The sequence below is a fragment of the Hippocampus zosterae genome, chromosome 14, assembly GCF_025434085.1.
Source record: "Hippocampus zosterae strain Florida chromosome 14, ASM2543408v3, whole genome shotgun sequence".
NCBI lineage: Eukaryota > Metazoa > Chordata > Actinopteri > Syngnathiformes > Syngnathidae > Hippocampus > Hippocampus zosterae.
The window spans coordinates 7,164,384-7,186,349 of NC_067464.1; the positions used below are offsets into that span (position 1 = coordinate 7,164,384).

The window sequence follows — 21,966 nt, forward strand, 5'->3', positions numbered from 1 at the left end:
CTCGGCCTATGACACGCCTGAGATTGTCTCTTCCTCATATCATGTATCCAAATAAGACATTTGCCCACTAAAGACTCCTGACAGCAAATTTCCTTCAACGCGTAAATACTTTCAACTTCACTCTGATCTTCGACCAACGCCGCAGTGACAGATGAGATAAACTGACCTGTTCCGTTCCCAACGGCATTCCATTATTTATTATCGTTGGGTGTCCGGGCCGTCGGCTGTGGCTAAGCCCAACATCATTAGTGGCATTTTTGTGAAATGCCATAAGCCTGCAGTGAAAGGTGAGACTTGGGGTCATGCCGCCACAAACATTTCAGGAATAAAAAATAACATTTGAAAAACCACACGTTTCGAGTCCCGACATCGCAGACGCTGATCGGAAAACCTTGCAGCTGCCATCTGTGATATTTCGAGGGCTTCATTTTCAGATCATTTTTCTTCAAATAAGCTTTATTAATGCAAATGCCGACAGAATGTTAATAGAATCAGCAAAAAAATAATGACCGTAAACCATTCGAGCTGTGTTTTCATTTGGAGCTGGAATGTATTAAAAGCGGTAAAAGTGCAGACCACCACCGGGGATGGACAGTCCTAATTTGGATAAATTGTGCCTATCGTAATGTTAATCTCTCATTTCATCCCCTCATATATCCAGTTCTGTGCCATGCCAGACACCGAAAGGTGCCTGGAAATTGCGTAATCTTATGAGACACTTGACAAAATGACAGGTTGTTAAATCATTGCCCCTTTTAACTTATATTTTTCAATAATTTTTTTTCATACTGTCAAGATGCAGTCAGAGTGCCTCGTCGTTGTGGGTTTTCTCCCGCATTCCAAAAAGGGTAGGTCAGTTAGAGATTCTGTACTACAGTCTTCGTAGTCCACCCGGCTCAAAATGGATCGGCCGTTCGGGTCTCTTTGGAATTTCCCGATGGCCACCACCCCCCTGCAGGGATGAGATTCACCGTTTCAGAGGTTGGACGTGATGCAAGTGCTCAGAAAATACAGCAGTTTTATTTTCTACCTACGACATTCACCACCCCAAATCTATGGGTTCTCATCGTTTAAAATTGAGTGCTGACTTCGCCGATATATATTTTAATTATGATTTTTGTTTTGTTTTTTCTTAGTACCTTTTCATTTTTATTCATTCATTCTCCACCGCTTATCTGGGGTTCGGGTCGTGGGAGCAACAGTTTAAGCAGGGAAGCCCAGACTTCCCTCTCCCCTGCCACTTCTTCCAGCTCTTCCCGGGGGATGCCGAGGAATTCCCACGCCAGCTGGGAGACATAGTCTCTCCGGGATGTCCTGGTTCGTCCCAGGCGCCTCCTGCCGGTGGGACATGCCCGGAACACCTCACCAGGGGAGCCTGATCAGATGCCCCAGCCACTTCATCTGGCTCCTCTCTATGTGGAGGAGAAGTAGCTTGACTCTGACCCCCTCCCGGATGGCCGAGCTTCTCACCTTATCTCTAAGGCTGTGAGGGTGTGACAAATCGTACCGGCAAATGATTCCATAAAATCTACGGCGGCTCTCCTTGCTGCTTCCCGACACTAGAAGCCAAACTTCCCACCATGTAACCAGGTTGCCGTCGATGTTTACATGTCTGGCCTTGCCAACTGCACTAACGCGGTTTTACGGAGAAACCACTAACAGTAGTCTCTTGTTCTTGGCACTACATCCCGACATCAAGAAAAACCTCCCCGCGTTAGACCTAACAGGCTTCTCCATCCTTCAGTGTGAGTTTTGTTCTGCGGTGTTGAAATTCCAAAAAAAAGTAGCGGGCCTCTTGTTTTTCTCCCCCCTCCCCCCTTCCTTGCTCCGTGTTGCGCTATTGCTACACTTCTTTTTCCAAGCTTTATGCCTGATGGGTAAAAAGGCAATTTAAACAGGACTGACCACAGAATGTTTCAGTCAGCATTCCTGCAGGATGAGCGAAACGGGAGAATATGCTCAGGCCCCAATCAAGACGCTCTTTGTTCACCGGGCACATTGTGTGGTTTAATCAGTCCAAGAATGGGAGACACTGTCGCTGGGCAAAAACCAAGTCCTGTGATTAGAGTTACTTATGCTTCCTAAAGAATACAACATCGGGATTAAGTGGGCATTTAGGGGACTCCGAAGCTCATCGGATGATGAAAGGGAGAAAGTGACGTGGTGGGGAATGTCTCAAGGGGATAGTTTAAGACTCTGCTCATCCACATTGAATGTGATGTCCAGACGATTTCGATCTTTCATTTTATTTTAATGGCAAAGCGAGCAAATGGGAACAAGTGATTGGTTACAGATCGGAGGATGACGCATATGTCAAGCAGAATACCCACAGTATGGGTTACACAAATATACTGTACATTGATTATAGCGAAAACATTTCCACAGCTTTAAACCCTTGTGGTGGACGTATTGTGTGATTTGTCCTTGACGACCAAGCACGGTATTGGTTTTGTTTCAAAGACATTTTGTTGATTTATCCATCCATCCATCACTTTTCTATACCACTTATTGTCTTTGCGGTTTCGAGTAAGCTGGATTCCATCCCAGTTGACTTTGGGCGAGAGGCGAAGTGCACCCAGGACTGGTCGCCAGCCAGAGGCACTCATCTATCGTGTTTACTTTGAAACTGTTGGCACTCACACGAATGGCTTTTATTATACTTTCTCACCACCAGAGGGCAGCATGAATCCATGTGTGAAAACGGGCCCGATTCGGTTTTGAATAATCATTGAGCTTGAGCATGTCAACAGTAGCACAGACAGACCTGTATGTTTTTCCTTATATACTAAATTATTATTATTATTTTTAAACACCGTAATTGACTTTTTTTCACCTTTGAATCTTGGTACATCGAGGCTGTGTTGGATCAAATTTGACCCCTGTCAACTGAAATGGATTTTGTATTCACAGGTGTGTTAAATCAGTAAAACAATGGCCATTGTGGGGATATTGAAACTACATGCAACTCATGTTCTTGTGAGGATATTCTTGGCCAAAGTCAACGTGTAAATGGAAAATACACAGTTTGTACCTATGTGGCAATTCAAGTGTATACCTCAAAACTGTGTCTTCACAGAAACAACACATGACTAATTAGTTATTTCCTTGTTTTTGTTTTGTCTCTCGTACAGGATTTACCGTTTTCTGGTGACATTGAATTCTGCATCTTTTTATGAAGTGCTTGTTGTGTATGGGTGGCTGAGCAACTCTATTTGCGTCAATCTTACATAACATTATGGTAAAACGATCCTCTCCGTCAGCAAATTAATGATCCGTGTAGAAGAAATCCTGCTGTCTTCAAGATGGATTATAAAAAAAACACAAATTCAACGCAATAGGTAAATGGGCATCGGGGGGAGCTTTCCATGAAATATTTCCAGGTGTCTTTTTTTTGGACATCTTTTCCCAATTCCATTCTGCATATCCCTTGGCTTTTAAAGAACATATTTTCTCTTGCCTGCAAAGAACCGAAGAACATCTGTATCAACCATGTAGCTCCTGGTGAATCCTCAATGGCAATAACTTTACATTTGCGGCATTTAAAACGGTCATGGATCGTAAGGGGTGTATTTAAAGGCGTCCTCTGTTGAGTGACAAGTGTTTCAAATAGATCCAACTCAGCTGTATGGCCTCTAATGACTCATCTCAACTTGAGCCCAGGCTCCCCCAAGGTGCCCCAGTTTTGCAAAATGTGGCTCCAGACATCGACCGCAATGACAGCAACTGCAGTCAACTGCAGTCAACTGCGATCTTGCAGCTTCCCTCTGAAAAACCAATGGGTGTTGTCAAGGAATCAGTGTCCATTCGAACTCCTTTAATTTAGGGGTTGCAGCTGATGGCCTGGCTACAGATATAGCGATTCCAATTTTTTTCCCCCCCAAACAGGCGCTTCTTTGAAAGATCAAAGAAGACGTTACCAACACAAATTAATGGTCATGATGCTGAGGCGATGTAATGTATATTTCCATACATTCCTGACTCAACTGGTAAAGCTGACATACAATACTGCCCCCAAATCGCAAATTATGGAGATGGTGAAAAGAAGATGGAAAACACCACATTTGAGTCTTTTGAGATAATTGCCAATGACTGTTTTACATTTTGATTAAAAACGACAAAAACTGATGGTAAAGAAAAAGGTACTTATTTTTCATCCATCCATTGTTTGATCAGGGGGGTGTTGGAGCCTATCCCAGCTGTCTTCGGGCGGTAGGCGGGAGACACCCTGAACCTGTTGCCAGCCAATCGCAGGGCACACAGAGACGAACAACTATCCATGCTCGCACTCACCCCTAAGGACAATTTAGAGTGTTCAATCAGCCTGCCATGCATGTTTTTGGAATGTGGGAGGAAACCGGAGTACCTAGAGAAAACCCACGCGGGCCTGGGGAGAACATGCAAGCTCCACACAGGAAGGCCGGTGCCGGGATCGAACCCACAACCTCTGCACTGTGAGGTCGGTGCACTAACCACTGGATCGTTTGCACCTTTTAATGTTCGCTTCTGGCATCTCTTTTTTTTCAATTGGCTATTTCACAGACAGCTTCGGACTCGCTCATGTGCTGTTCAGAATAGCAATTAGCCTGATTTGCTTTGACTATTTTAATTGCTGCTAGCCTTAAATTAATCTTGCGAATTTCTCCATTGTGAGACAAATCTAGTTTTTTTCTTCTTCTTCTTACGCGTGTGACCATTGGACTTGCTGCAAAAAGGTTTGGGCATCTTTGTTGCCCAAATTGTTAAATCCAATAATTCACGGTGAACAACTGTGTGATAATGAGACCCCAACATGCCACAACCAACATCCGGGACAAATTCTATAAGCCTACAGAAACTTTTTTTTTTAAATTAGACCTATATATAATATAGCCTATATATCTTTTAATTAGATATATAGGCTATATTTATATCGTACTTGTATTATGATAGAAATATAAAGTATCCTTACATGAAACCAGTCAGTAGCATAAAAAAACAAAAAACAAAAAAACAAATTCGGGACCGCAGTGTTGTGCTTAAAAAATTTCAATGGCGATTGATTAATTGACTCGGACTCAAGTTTCAACACGTTATAGTCGACTGCAAAACATTTTTGTCCTTCAACCCTTCTTGTTCACAAGATACCTACAGTAGAAACAGGCCCGAAACATTCTGGTCAGTGGTAGACATTTAATGAACTGTCAGGATGGAAGCAGATGAGTGCTGAACTTAGGGTCTTCTATCCGAGGGATGATACAAAGGAGCTATACATCTGCAGGGGTGACTCATTACCACCTACTGGAGTCCTGTCAGACAGGAAGATGTCTGCTTGTCAACTCCAAGACAGCTTCCCACTCCTACAAGAAGTCACTGTGACTAAACAGCCACAGAGCCGCTGGCCCTGAGCCCGGCCGCCATCTGCACTGTTGCAAACTCAAGGGAGGAACAAGACCGAGGCAATCCTGCAACCACTGAAAATCCACTTGATTCATATGCACAGGACACACGTTCCCTTTCAAAGTACTGCATGTGTAAACGCCTCTTGGGTGTTCTGAGTGGGCCTGTCACAATAATGTCTTGCCTATTGTCGCAAGGAGATGACATTTAGGCAGGCGAAGGTTAAAAGGAAGTCTAGCCTGACTTTCAGCATGTATTGTATTGTATTACATGTCTGCGCCACTAGGTCAAGTCTGTAGATCAAGTCTTGGGATCATTTTAGCATGTATCCATCGCTGGAAGCTGGTTTCTGCGCAAATCGTCAGCTTCCCCGCTGAGATATAGCTCTAGCCCGACATGCACCAAGACCTTCTCTTTCAAGCAGAATGAGTGGTTGAGGAAAGATTTACTGGGTAAACATTTCGATTCATCTAAAGCTGGGGTGGGGGAAATGCATGTGCATCAGGGCCGCATCCATTCATCCATCTTCTGAACCACTTGCTGGAACCTATCCCAGCTGTCTTTGGGCAGTAGGCGGCAGACACCCTGAACTGGTTGCCGGGCAAACGCAGGGCACACGCGCTTATAATCACACCAAGGGACAATTTGCAGTGTTCAATCAGTCTGCCATGCCTGTTTTTAAAATATGGGAGGAAACCGCAGTACCCGGAGAAAGCCCACGCAGGCGTGTTGTCATTTCTTTCTTTCTCAATGGAAACGATGAGCTGAAATTCACCCTCTCATCTTTATCTTCAACTCAAAAGCTGTGCCAGTATCAAATAAGCCCCCCCCCCTCTCCCCCATCCATGCCTACCCGCACTTGACAACCACACATTTTGGTGTCAGTGTCCATGGTGGTGAATGAGTTAATTCACTATTTATATCACAAAACATTTCACGCATATGTAGCATAGTTTATATGACGAATATCCTGTAATGCATTATATATGGCATTCCGGGCCATAATATTGACTTGACTAGAGTGCTGTACCATGTGGTGTCGTGACAAAGACCAATGCCTTCTTGCCATCATGATTTCCATTTCCATATCTTAGGTCAGGCCAGGGCATGATCCGTATCGTTATATAGTGATCGTAAATGGGGGCCTAATTTCTCAAGCAGCTGTGTGCGAGTAATGGGTGTTTAGGTTCACAAATTTGCACGCTGAGGCAAACTGATGTCCTTGACAGTTGAGAAAAAAAAAAAAAAGAGAGAGCAGCATGATCCCAATGTCCCGTCAATTCGAAAAGCAGGACTCTGGCCTGCCTGGCTGGCATTCCATTTCCCGAATGTTTTTCTTGGATTGTGTTTCTCAGGGCTGTTTGTCGTGTTTAATTATATCACTGTGGTGACACTTTTAAAGTGGTCACTGTCCGAATTAACAGACGAAGGATCAGGGACTGAATAGGCCAAATGTATCTAAGATTGCATATACTATATATTGAAAATTGTTGTGGACATGATAAGCTTATCATGTTATCGGGTTACAGGGTGCATGAAAGGGTTAAATATTTATTTTAACTTACAGTCAAGACTATTTTCGCATTTTTTCCCATGTGTGGATGTGAGGCTACGGCATAAATTTGGGATGCTTTGGCTCGTCAATGGAGACGATGTCGGTCCTGCATTCTTAATATTCACAAAGCTTATTTACAATATTAGTGTTGGCTAGACCAGAGAGAAAATATGATGTTTTTCTTTTTAGGTGGACATTTGCCTGAAGGAGCAGCTTGAAAAGATTGAAAACAAATCCCAGAGCCTGAGCGTGCATTTTTATTGTGTCTGTCTGCCATGAGGACTTTGATGGCAGCATTGTTTGTAGCACATTTCTAAATTAATACACAAATAGACTGCAAGGCCAGCAAAACACGCCGACGCATTGTACACATGGGCTCTCTGTTTTGTAGCCTTACGGACACTTTGCCAGATATTCCACTAGTCAAATGCTTGGTGTTGTGGTCACGCTAACAGCGCATTGCATGCGTTGTCCTGCAACCGCAAGTTTCATCAGTGGCAGATTAAAACGTCGCTGAGCTAAATACAGTGCTTGGTAAATGTCACACATGGCTTTGCGGACAAAGCTCATGAGACACACGTAGCTCCTAATTACCTTGAGATTTTATCAGCTGCATGCGAATCGTCAAGGCCACCGAACTTTATAATGAGGATCAGGTGAACACATCTCAAGGGAAAACAGATTTTGAAGGACTGAGGCTAATGTGCCAAACGGGATGTTTTTTTTAAATTTTTTTTAATTTTCAAAAGTCGATCAACAAATTAATAAATGCCAAAATAAATTGAATATCAGACAGCCACCCTGAAAGAGATTATTTTCAAGCTCCAAAGTTCTATTATGTTTAAATCAGTAATTTAATTTGAAAACTATACTATACATATCTTGTTGAACACTCATTTCTTGTGATGAACATCTTTACATAATGTCATTATATTCCCATACATTTTTGATGATCAGATATGTCAGAGTTTCCGTTTGATGAATCGCCGGTGCGAAAAATAGGAATAGAGTAGTTTCTAGCGTACCACGCAGGCGCTATACCAAACACCCACATCCAGTCAGTCGCCAAATAAGCTGACAGGTGATAAAGGGTTAAGCGTTTTTTTTTGGGGGGGGGGGGGCGGTTTGAAAACTAAAAGCTGGGAATGCACTTTGAGGGAGATCAAATTATTTTTCTATCACTTCATTAAAATGACATTCTGCTTGAAACTAACCCTATCAGGATATTGGAAACTTCTGAGTCGCCAATGGGAGCAAAAAAACCAAAAAAAACAAATACACAAATGGAAATCTCCGCCTACACAAAAGGCTCTTATGTAACTTGGAAATGCTTGTGGCTTGGGCGATTGCAGAACGACAGAGGAGACTTTCCTGAGTTCCTCACATAGGATCTCGATTTACTACTTTGGAATCTATACTGGTTTGAAATTTGTCAACAAACGCGGGCTGTTTCATATAGCGTTAGCCTAATAGCCTAACTGTCGAGTCTTTATTATTATTTTTTTTAACTGTTTTTAGCAAACAAGAAAACAATTCGATCACAAGGATTCCATTTGCCTCACAAATATTTTTTTAGTAAATACCTTTTTTTTAATTGATATTGTGACTGTGAATTAAAAATGAAGGAGGCAATTACACTATAAAGCTAACAATAAGCTATAGCGATTATCCGTTGACCGTTACCTGAAAGGACAATCTGTAAAAGCACAGCTTTGTTCAACTTCTATCTGATGTTGACGCCCTAAAGTGCGTTGGTGTCTGGCCTATGGAAAGAGTCACAAGTGCCAATCATGCTCACGTGTTCTCCGTGTGCCTACCTACCGCTAACTGCCACTCAAACAGACTCATTATTGTATCTATTGTCAATGATCAACACTGCTGACATTCTACTCGTTGACCCGCTCGGGCCGTAAGTGATGTACTGCGTGCACCAGCGGTAGACGAGAATATCTGCCGCCGGACTGTATGTAACCCAGAGTGGATATGTTTACAAATGCAATACGATCACTTTTATAGACCTTTTATTGGTCTATGCCTGTTTTTTTTCCACTTTGTCATCCAAATCATTCCGAAAATCATACACGGAAAGTTCTTGGCTTAAATAATGAGCGCGCCACATGGTACACACGTTCGCCATCATTTGTGATTTCCTCGACTGCATAAGAAGGCAATGATCACAATCCAGGAAAAAGAGAACGCAATGACTATGTGTCGCTACAGATTATTTTGCCCTTGTTGATTTATGGTGCGGTTGTGCCACAGCCACACAGCAGAGTCGTGATATCCTTATAAAGAGCTACTGTTGACATTTTACGAGGAAAACATTTGCTTTTATTTACTTGTCTGATAGATATTACACCAATCATTTGCTTTACTGAAGGCCTATGGCAGAAACTGGTTATGTGCTTCGAAAACAAACCCACAAAACCCCAAAACAAAACACCGCTAACGTTTTGTCGTACAGAGTAATGCAATTAATAAATGTTGGAGGAATCAAACATCAAACATTTTTGACACGAGATACTTCAGGTCAAGGTCAAGGTTTATTTACATAGCACATTTAAAATACAGAAAACACTTTCCAGACTAGTTCTTTGATATCGCGCCCAATACAGTGGTATGGGGGGGCTTGGAACGGATTAGGGCATTTACATGGAAAACGCGTCTCTACTTACATTTTCTCGTGAAGAAATTTCTTTCTTCTTCTTCTTCACTTATCCCTTGACTTCTGTAAAAGTCGTTGGGGCGCCTGCGAAGCCTGCGTGTGCCACCACTCTCTTCAACCAGTCTCTGTCCTCCACTACTCTTTGGGACTCTGCCAGGCCCAATCCTGTCCATTCTTGGATGTTGTTCTCCCATCTCTTTTTCTGTCTTCCCCGTTTTCGGTTTCCTCTGACTGTGCCTCTGTCACGTTGTACCCGAAGCGACAGAATAATCGCTTCGTGTACAACAAAATAACTGAAAGTGGATCCCCGAAATAGCAGACACAGAAAGAGGTTTGTCAGAGAACAAAAGGAGTCTTTAATACAAACACAGAATTACCCGACCAGGAGAATAACAAAAAACGCTGGTCAAAATAAGGACCAGGGATAAAATAAAGAGAACAACAGAAAACGCTTGCGGAAAAAATAGCAAGGAGGGTCTGATTAGACAATGCTATAAATTTCACTCGAAAGAGGAATAATGACGCGCAATAACAGCCACAAGGCTAAGAGGCAATGAATAATTCGAATAGAAATTGGGCGAGAGAATTTTGGCACGGCGTGGAATACTCCGGCAGTGAGTAGACTGCCAGAGCGTCCAAATAAAGGCTGAGTAATTAGTCACCAATGGGTGACAGGTGTGTAGGCGGCAGGCAGGAAGCCTGCCCCCTGCTGGCAAACACGGGATGTGACAGCCTTGCAGGATGGCCTTAGCGAGGCCGGATGAGCGGGATGTGTGACCATACCATTTTAGCTTTCGTTTTTTTCACAGTAGTAAGAAGATAATCGTGTGGTCCAATTGCATCTGTGATCTTCTTGCGGACCTCTTCATTTGTCACGTGTTCAGTGGAGTGGATGTTTAGGATCTTCCGATAGCATTTCATATCCATCGCTTGTATTCTTCTTTGTAGCTCCGCCATGAGGGTCCAAGATTCACAGGCGTATAGGAAGACTGAGAGGGCAAGTGAGCGCATTAGGTGGATTTTGGAGCGCAGACTGATGTTTTTGTCTCTCCAGATGGATTTGGAGTTTTGTCAGCACTGTTGTTGTTTGTGCTATCCTTGCCATTATTTCTGTTCTGGAGCCTTCATCTGAGATTTCTTCCAGAACACAATAATTTCGTAAGTAGAGGTACCACTGTAATATGGTACCGGCTAAGTTATTTTAGGGATGGTAGTAGAGCTCCGCAAAAGTAAGATTTTTGTTTTTGCTGTTCTTGTTAATCCTGACTGAGACTTCAAAACATTTGGCGACAAAACAAAAACAGAAACATACTTCATGCAACGACACAGACAATGTGCCTTTTGAAAAATCCCATCTATGTGTTGACATGACCTGATGTGAACACATCAGCCCTCCTACATCAGAAAACTAGACCAGTAGCGAATAATTTGCACTGACTCATCCATCACCTTCGGGGACAGTGGTTACTACAGTGGACATCTTATCATGTTATCGGATTACAGGGTGCATGAAAAGGGTGAATGAAGACTTTGCATTCGATCCTCTCCAGCTCAATTTTGCGGCTCACCGATATTATCTAATTTCAAAGAGTCTCGACAAGAAACTCCGTTCGAATACACGAGCAGATCTCGGTGTGATGTTCCTAATGTGAAACCAGAGACATGTGTTCTGAATTCAAGGCCCTCAAATCCTGGGATTTTGGAGGATATTTTATCAGTTCTACAGCTCAGTGTTTCTCCACATGAAAACGAAGCCGTCTTGGACCACCATGACAAACAGCTAAATGTAGCCTGTTGTGAAAATACACAACACTTTTCTGGGAGGTCTCCTGGGTTTGAAAAATGGTGAAAATGACACCAATAATCCTCCAGGCCATTTCTCAGAACACATCGTCATAAATCATATCTATTTGTGTCCCTGTGTTTGCGTTGGTGTGGCAGAAAAAGTGCAGCGGATCAATCTTCCAGTTCCTACTGGATGCCTGTGGTTTAAAGTGGAAATCAAGCCTATAAGTCCAATTTATGTCATGGTATGGTTGAGTTTTTGGCACACTCATTTGGGTGTATAACGCACGTGGAAATGTTCCAGCTCCAACCACAGAACAGGCACTTCACGAAGCATCAGTGGCAACTGATGAACCAAATTGTCTGGTAGCACAAGGGGTCGCACTCAATGCACTCTGGATTCAGTCATGCCCATTTGGTCTTTTTTCACAATCTGCCACGACTGACCGAAAATCGAATCCAACATGCGTTTCAGGCCGGTTAAGATGTGGAATGTCCTGATTTGTGCATTTGCCAGACAGCTTGTCCATCAGTTTGCTTGCCGTTATGTTCTCAAATTCTCACAGAGGCCTTTTTTCTGTTGGGATGAATACACGAATGAAAGTTCATTACGATAGACCTCTTTCACCTACCTGTGTTGATGCAGTTTTTTTTTAAGAGATTCAACAAGGGAACTCCATTAAAAACGATCATGTTATGATTTGGCGTTATTGGTAGCTAAACCCTTCCAGATTTCAAACACCTCCGTGAGTCTAAGGACACTCTTTCCAAACTTCCAGGCACGTGCAGAGACCTCACTTTGCACTCTCTCTCATCAGGGGAACAAATAGAGAGGGTGGAAACCACAAGCTCCTTGAGCATTTTAAACCCAGGCCTAGTGCTACCGCCTAATACGCCATTTGCCCCGGTAGAAAGCAACACCACGCCGAATGGAAATCCTGAAGCCCTGCAAGAGTGTTATGACAAGGGCATAACCCGACTGCCGACATTCGACAGTATTTCAACACCCTGTTTCCCATCGGGACCCACTGCAGGATCATTTGCAACAGCCCAAAAATGCTGAGGCTACTGGTATTCATGCAGTTGAGGGATCTTTTGGCACTCTGAAATGTCAAACAAAACCACTTCTTCAAAAAAAAAAGAGGGTTTAGGGAGCCATCTGAGACCTTGTCGATTTGGACTTAGCATGAGAGGTCTTGTCAGCAATGAAGGACAACTCATCGGGAACGTAAGTTATGGGGTTTGGGTGTGAAGGCCAAATGCGTTTGAGGTACAGTGGTACCTCTACTTACGAACGTCCCTTCATTCAAAATGTTCAGGTTAACAGGAAAATATTGCCTCTTGTCACGATAGAAATTTCAAGAAGCGAAAGGTAAAAATACAGAATGGCCTGCTACTCGTACCTCTGAGTTTCCTGAACGCAACATACTCATAGCTGCTCTACCATTGGCTATGACCGAGCAACATCCTGGCATCCTATTGGTTAAGAGGGACCTCTACCATATCTGACTGTGCAGCGTCCTCGGACAATCGCTCACTATGCTGATGTTTACCTTGGACATTTTCGAAGGATTGTTAAAAGCCGACAAAATCAAACGTCCTCGGATCAGTTCTTCACAAAACACCAGGCAAAAACCACTTCTGAGAGAGAACTTCAACTAAAGAGGGCAAAATACGATGAGGACGCAGTTAAAAGTTAAATGACAATGAAATTTTAATTCTGTATTCTTTGTTTTTTTTTTTTACATTATGCACTACTCTTTATTGTGCAATAATCACTTATATAATCACAATAAGTGTCACATGTATTTGTTACATCTTTTAATGCATTTGTATGCTTTATAAAACAATTATGTCAGAATTTTGGGGGGCTTGAAACGGACTAGGGCATTTACATGGAAAGCACGTCTCTACGTACAAAATTTTCTAGTTAATTTTGTAAGTAGGGGTACCACTGTACTCCAAATCAAATTTTAGGCTGTAATGACAATTATCTCAAGGGGATGGAATCCAGCACTGTTTTCGAAAGAGTGAGCATGCCCGGCTGACATTATGTCGGTTTTCAATGTTTACGGAGCGCTTTAAGGTCCAAAGGAACGGCCAATTTAAGTTCTCCATTGCACCTTGAAATAAATAAAAATAAATAAATACATGATCCTCTTCAGTAACCTGTTAATGTGGACTGACTGACGCACCCGCTACCAAAAACACAGATGTCTCAAATCACAGACTAGAACATATTTAACTAATGTGTCCAGGAATAACATTCGGTTTTGTCATTAGAAGACGTATTCTTGGCCATGTGACATGCGGCCCTTCGATGCAGACAGACAGGTAGTGCATGTCCCTGTCTGGGCTCATCTTTTGTTTATAGTTTTATATGGACATTTATCGATTTGCCGATGATGTGGTAGAATATATCCAAAGAACATGACACTATGCTGTTCTTGGGCTCTGAATAAAAAAAGTCACTACAGACTACAAAACAAACCAACAGAACGCGGCCAGCGGAGGTCTTCCAGTGATCACCATTTTGCATCATGTAATGTATGGCACATTCATTTAAATCATATCTCCAAAGCACAATGACCCTTGCCGCTTCAACAATTCTAAACACTGTTTGTTCCTGCTTCTATTTTGAAAAATGTTAAGCATTGTACAGTATTTTATGAAACCTTGACAATAATTGGTCTCACAAACAATGACTTCTCAGCCGTGTAAAAAGATGCTGACGATGCCAAAAAAAACCCCCAAAAAACATTGATGCCAAAAAAATATATATATATAAAAAGAGATTCTTTATTTTTCTTAGGCGACTGAGATTCCCATAAACTCGTCTGGGACCTTCCACTGGAGGTGCTACTTAATTTTTGTAAATCACTGCGGTACACTGCTGATAAATACTCCTGACTTCCTGCCAAACATGTATCAGCATTCATGTCATGGTGTTTTAGAATATTCATGTTGTCATTTTCACAAGGCTACAAAACAACTTTGAAGATACAAATACAAATGATGTCACCAAATATTTTATTTATTTATTTTTATTTTTTAAACCCGACTTGGAACATTAAATTCTTCGTGGGTGGTAACAAAACAGGCAATGAGAGTATTCATATCATTTCGTTGGAAGTAATTGCATCAACGACTCCCAGTATTTGTTTGATGTAAAATATTATTTTAACCATCCGTTAAAAGGTCCCTTTCATGAATTGGAGAGAAGCAGATCACTGCGTGGCAAAGAACGGGTTTTTGTGCGGCCAGCGGCTGCCGAAGAAGCTTGTTTAAACAGACGCGCACTGAAAGACTTAATGACCGTGTTGACAGCAGTCATTCGAGATGTCTATTGAGGCTGCCGTGTTGTGGCTAAAAGGAGGCTACAGCTGCACACAATGAGGCGGTTGGTGGGGGGGTGAGGGGTGTTGTGGTCACCTTCTCTTTTTGTAAGCTCCAGAGAAATGAGCAAAACAGGATTCCTTCAAAATGTGACTTTGATATTTTCTTTCCCCGAGAAAACGAATACAACAACGAATACTCGATTCTGCGGCAGCATGCGCTTTGGTGTTGCCAACTCAAATTTGTCCGAGGTAGCATTTGCTCCAATGCCATGTCAATTCAACACAAGAGCACTGATGTTGAACAGGGCAGACTAAATGAGGGGCGTGTTTTGATTAAGGGCTGCACAAAATTTGGATACGTTGTTTGGATTAATCTCACAAAGGCAATATGCGATGTGCACATGTTCAAAACGTGCCGAGCAGCAGAAGATCAGCACGTGTTTAGTACAGGAGAAAACTGTAGTGGAAAATGAGATGGCTCTCAAAAGAAGCAGGCACTGTACACTTTGTTCAAGTTACCGAACAAAGAAATAACCAACATCAGTTCATTTCACAAAAACCTACAAATCAATCACCCGCTGTTTTTTTCCATCCCCTGAATGTATCTCTCATTCCATGGCTTCGTTCCTTTGTTTATGCGCAAAAATGTGAAAGGAAAGCTAGAGGCCAAGATCATTTATGACGTTCTGTTCGACAGAATCTTGTTTCATGCACGTTATTGTTTGAATTTAAAGCATCTGATATTCTTGAAAGGCTTTAAAAACAAACATGATTAACCCTTTGATGCACCCTTTAACCTGATAACATGATAAGCTGTCCACCGTGGTAACATGGTGGACAGCACATTTTAGTTACCGTTTCCCTTGGAGGGCTGTTGTGACGGAAACCATATAAAGAAGTCAAGGATCGCGGTTTCGTCAACTTAATCTTAAAATTACTGTAATGAGGAGTTTGGGAACAAGAAAATGATTACAATATGTCTGTTATTTATTACATATGATCATTTTACATTTTGCTCGAGATTTTAGCAAGCGGCAGCCCATTGGACCAACGGCTAGCGTGCCGACCTCACAGTGCAAAGGTCATGCGTTTGATCCTGGCTGCGGCCTTCCTGTGTGGAGTTTGCATGTTCTCCTCATACCTGTGTGGGTTTTTCTCCGGGTACTCCGGTATCCTCCCACATTCCAAAAACAGGTACTGTAAATTGTTCCTCGTGTCAATGTGAGTGCGGATAGTTGACCGTCTCTGTGTGCCTTGCGATTGGCTGGCAACTGGTTCAGGGTGTCCCAAGCCTACTCCCCAAAGACAGATGGGAAAGGCTCCAGCATGCCCCGCGACGCATATGAGGATAAAGCAGATCAAAACATGGATGGATGGATGCATTTTAGCAAGCATCACAAAAGTTTACATGTTTGATTTGCTTTCATGGTCCACATAAAATAATGTGACAGGCCAAAACCGGCCCCAGGCCTTGAGTTTGATGATTCAGAGCTTCAAATTAACCATAATGAGACGTCACTGATGGTGTTCTGGTACACTCGCCTGTCTTGTGTGCAGGCGACGTTCAGTGATGGTGTGGATGTGAGATGCGGCTAGTTGTTTGTCTCTGTGTGCCGTGCTACTGCCTGGCGACCAGTTCAGGGCGTCTTCCGGCTTTCGCCCGATATGAGCTGTATGGGTCTGCACATGTCTCAATACAGAACGATTCAAGGCGATACACTGTGTGGCATGGTTGGAGGAAGAAAAAGGAGAAAACACGGACACGCACCAATTGATGATTTAAGACGTCGCAGCACCTCCAGGTTCCTTCACTTTCCAACCTCGAAGAGAAGACGATTAAATCTTTTTGGACAGAGCAGGGAGACACTGGCTGCTGTCTTTTGTGTGATTGCCGTGAAAGGAAAGCCACTGAGTGTCTGATTACAGAAATCTGTTTCACTTTATCTCAAAGGTCATTCCCCGTTTGTCGCAGCTGCGGCAGCACTCCTCCGATGAATTCAAACGCGAGCTTTCGTAATATGTTTTCAATTGTGAGCCTGCGCGTACTGTGAAGGAGCAAACAGGTTGATTCCCGGCAAGAAAAAAATAGATATATTTCTTATGGCGTGAGAAGACCTCAGACACTACCGCGCTGCCGAATTGAAACACGCAATAAATCTGAAGTTGAAAAGGGGCTGTGTGGGAAATAAATTGTGTCAGCAACTCATCTTTTCATCCTAAACAGACATTTGACAGCTCCTCAGTGTCTAATATTAGCTTTTCCTGCTGGGACCAGTATCTATGATGGGGTCGATGGGTTTAACATGAAGATGAGAAGCTAATCTTGTGTATGGTCTAGCACTTTCCGTCTGTGTACTGGTCACATGATCTCTCACCCAAAAAGTGTGAAAACTATTTTAGACGCAACTACTTTTCTCAGATTTCCGCTACACCGTTTTTAATAAGATACTTTTTTGTTTTTGTTTCTTTAAAAGGCTCATGTACAGACACTGCTGTTTCAGTCATTCTGTGTCATTTGATCCAGGAAACATGAAAGGGCAACGAACAGGTCAAAGAAGGGGCCACTCAATTTCAGGACAGCAATAGATCCAGCTTAGTTTTATTCGGCACTGTCAATACAAAACGAGCAACTCTTGGTCCAGTTTTGCATTTTTGATCTTCTGCCCTTCATTCAAAAGTTCAAGTTGCTTTTATGTGAGATGAGTGTGGTTCCAGACCAACTCCAAAGTGTTGTGAGGTAACTTTTGTTGTGAAGAGGCTCGTTTTTTTTAGCTTGCCGATATCCGCTTACTGACTAAATACCGTACTTTGTATGTTAAAGTTTTCCTTTTTATTTTAAAATGACTTCTTTGCGGACTTTTTGCTGTCACTCGAAATCATGTAATACATCCATCCATCCATTTTCCGATCCGCCTTATCCTCACAAGGTTCGCGGGGGGTGCTGGAGCCTATCCCAGCTGTTTTCGGGCAGTAGGCGGGGGACACCCTGAACTGGTTGCCATCCAATCGCAGTGCACACAACCATTCATACTCACAATCACATCCCGGCACAATTTAGTGTTTCATTAGCCTGCCATCCATGTTTTTTGGAATGTGTGAGGAAACCAGAGTACCCGCAGAAAACCCACACAGACACAGGGAGAACATGCAAACTTGAATTGAACCCTGCACCTCTGCACTGTTAGGACGTGCTAACCAGTCAATCACTGTGCTGTCCACATTGAGATAATGAAATGCAAATGTGCTAATGGTGTAGTCGCATTTGGCAGTTAGTTTTCAACAATGGGTGCAAATTGACAGGTCTGAATATGGATAACAGATGGCGTGGGATGTGCATTACAACTGTCCACAAGACTGGAGGGAAATAACAGTATCAAGTGTGACTAATAGTACCTGTGATGAACTTACTATTGGGCTCAGACATTGTTTGTACCTTGTATAACAATCGTCATCCTCATATTCCGATTCAAAAAGACCATCAGGGGAACATTTGCGCTCATGTGACGTTGGGCTTTAATGAGCGTAATTCATCAATACAACGCTCCTGTCAACTGCGCAGATGTGGGGCTTCAATTCCGTCCATTTTTACACCGCTGATACATTCAAACAGCAGTCAATCAGATCGGTGTGAGTCATCCTTTTGTGCTGCCTGACTCAAAAGCATCTGCTTCCTCATCTCATTCCCACTCTCCTCCCAATGGTCAGTCCTGGGATTGTTCACATTCCCATGCACATGGTCAACAATGACAAACAACTTGTGAACAGATCAAAAGTCATTTGCAATTCCACCAACTAAAATGTGTCCCTCTGCCGCATATCCAGTCCAAGCACTCCCATTCGCCACTGAACCATGAATGATCCTAAATTATTTAATATTGTCAGCTCTATTGAGAATTGTCATGTGTAGACTGTTGCTCTTGGAAGGGAGAGACCTGACTTCTTCATAAGGTTAAAAAATGCTAATAAGTCCAACAATAACAATAAAAAAATGATAACACCGTCTATTAATTCGAAGCATGACACAAAGACGACTGTTGGCTGTTAAAGAAGACCAGATGATGGGCCGAAGGTGTTTTTCATCCACTGGGTTTCCAATAGTCATATTTTCTAAGATGATGGCAACAGGAGAGCAAAGAAGCAGATGCCAAAACTTGTCCATCTCCATTCAACCATTTTGTAAAGTTTGTCTCAATTTAGCTGAAGTGCTCATTAACAGCAACTTCACTGACTCATTGCTTTGGATTGGCCACTGCTGAATATTGTAATGGAGTGTGTGATGATTTCCTGAGCGGGAAAGGCCTCAAGTGAGACCAGGCTTAAAAGAAATGACCTCATATTTTTCTTTTTCTTTTGTCACAATGCCACAAATGCTTTTCGTGTTACTATCCTGATGAACTTGGAGCTACTTCCTTCGCTTTGTCATTGGGTTTCTGGGTATAACCCAGTGTGAAAGTACTCCTAAAAGTCACACGAAAGCTAACTAAACATAGCTAAACATAGCTAGCTCGCTACCTTGCTCAACACACTTGTACCTGCTATGAAAAATAGTGGGGTTCTAGCCACTTGGGTATGCTTTAAATAGAGTTCTCACAAAAAGGAAATGATACTTCACAATTTTAGAGTGAACCTAAAATGCACTACTGGTGGGAATAAGCAGAACAGAGAATGGAGGAATCATGACAGGAGGATTTAATTCACCTCGAAAGATTTGAATGCACATGCAAACTATTCATTAATTCACTACTCTTATTCTCTAATAAGGAGCTGAATGGCAAAACTCACACAATTTTGACACAGGATCAGACCGATAAATGTCTGATTCCTTTCTGTGACGCTTCTAGTCTCCCAGACCTTCTTACTTTGCACCCGCTGATAATGTAATACTCTAAGCTCAGTAGCCAACAAGACTGAACATTTAATCAAATTTAAATCAATATCACCGTGTACTAGAGGCTGCAGTTTGTCATAAAATTGGAAAACTATTTAATTTTTTTTTATTTATATCGTGTCGAGATAAGGTCAGTGCTTTCAAAGTGAAGTTCACATGTTGACCAAGTTCACGTTTACATTGTTTGATGAAACAAGAAAGTTTGAAGTGTCAAGGCCACATATTTGTTCGCATTACTGTATAGCTGAAATCTGATTTATGATTTATGACTCCTGATACCAATTTTATATCCACCCTCAATTTCACACTGACCTCAGTAAATCATAAAATGGCCGCCAAGGCAGCTTCTTGGCAGTTTGCGTGACAAAGGGTCAAACCCAAGAAAGTGTTTACAGCATGCAATAATCGTTTCTGGCGAACACATAAAAGCATGTTTGGAAATTAATCAGCACTTTTTGTGTTCCATTAAAGCTGGAGAAGTGCGAAAGGAGAAAAATTGGCAAAAATCGGTTTGTTTTCAAGGCTGCTCACAAGAGTGGTCTATAGAGATGAGTCGTTTAATAAATTCTTGGTCAAGTGTTTCCCAAAGATGCTCAACTGACGAGTGAAAATATTTACTTGAAGTAGTCGCTGAGGGAAATCATCAGCTGGTATTAGCACTCAACAACTCAACACAAATTGAATACAGCAGTGTTGATGTCACACAATCACAAATACCGAAGCCAGACATGTGGAACGCACTTCAAACTGGAGAAATTGCAACATACAAAGGAAGTATTCGAATTGCTGAACAGAAAGAGAGACCAACATTGGATTTGATTGATGTTGTTGAGAGTTTAATGTCAGCATTTGTTTGGTTTACAACTTTGGAAGAGTACAGTCATTGAAAAGAAACAAAAATACAAAAGAACTAAAATATGTTGAAAAGCAAAGTAAATAAATGAAAAGTAGCTTACTAAAATTACGAAAAGTGTAAGGACAGGATTTTGGAACAACAGATGACTAAAATGCTTTAACCCTTTCATGCACCATGTAACCTGATAACATGATAAGGTGTCCACTGTCGTAACCGCTGTCCCCTCAGAAGTTAAAAGTCCTCCTTCGTAGGTATGATTAAAAAGGCACCTTTTTTCGCTTGGCAGATTATTTCATTTTCATGCAGCAGAACAGCTAAATGCCGCTTCAGCATATTTGCTTTTAACTCTGGGCTCCACTAATTCAAAGCCCTACTAGGGTTGTATTCCATGAACATTCAATTTTTATTGACTAGCAGCAGAATGTTCAAGTATATTTTATAACTGACTGGGAATGTCATCATTTTCCCTTTATAGCAACTGACCACCCCTAGCACGCTTTAGGACGGCAACATTTCTCTCTGAAGGTTCTGAGCTCCTGTTTCAAAGTCAGTGTTTTATTGAGTCCAAAAATGCTTCCAGGAGGATCACATAACAGATCTGCAAGGATGTAACGGAATCTCCCACAATTGACGTTATGTAAACCTCTTTTGGCCTGCACCATACTTGACTCAAAAGCTCCTCCGCAGCTTGAAATCGAGCATTGCACGCAGTTTTGTCTCCGTTGGTGAATTTACCCACAGTGCAGGGATTCTAATTTGAATATAAAGATTGCGCATCAAAACAGGAATAATGAATTAAAGACAAAGTTAGCCGGGGGAAGCTATAGCCTCACCTGTAACCCTAATGACGATATGCGAGATTGAACACGGATGACTGTGCCCTGTTATGCTCTATTAAATGTTTAATAGGGTATTAAGAGTGTGTTCGGTGTCAATGTGCGCAGTCTTAAAAGTGAATGTAGTGGCTTAAAGAGTGCCCAATTACACTCTATGACCCGATGCAAATGTTGCCACTGAATCCCGCGGACTTATTACGTGACAAAAAGCAACAATTTAGCGCAGTGCAGAGATGTAATTACATTCTCCGGGAGTCGGAATACAACCCCTTCTTTCCACTTGCTTTGTTTTGTTTTGAAAAATGAGGCCAGATGAAGAAAAGCAACAAAAAAAACAAAAAAAACCCCAAAAAACGTTGGGCCGGCCCACTAATACTGCCTAAAAGCATAAAAGAGGATGGAGACAGATCCGCCTGTCTCCAAGAATTCAGGCGCTATTTTCCACTGAGACATGTGGATAAACATCAAGCGGAATGGGCTGTCTTCGGGTAAAGTGACAGTGGGCAGTGACAGCTCCAACTCACGTCTGCACTGCCATGCCTGCAAACAGAAGGGACAAGGAGATTCCACTGGAACCCCACTAATAAGCTGCACGAGGCAAAAAGCTTCTTGAGAAGGAGAAGTGGAAGGAAGGCGAGCTGGACCAAGGCGGAGAGCTGCGCTGCCT

The 21,966-nt window shown here is 42.3% G+C and overlaps 1 protein-coding gene across 1 annotated transcript in view; it reads right to left on the reverse strand.

Moving 5' to 3' along the window:
• LOC127614884 (KATNB1-like protein 1) overlaps window positions 1-21,966 on the reverse strand; it is a 51,929-nt gene that overhangs the window by 2,886 nt on the left and 27,077 nt on the right. The window lies entirely within an intron of this gene.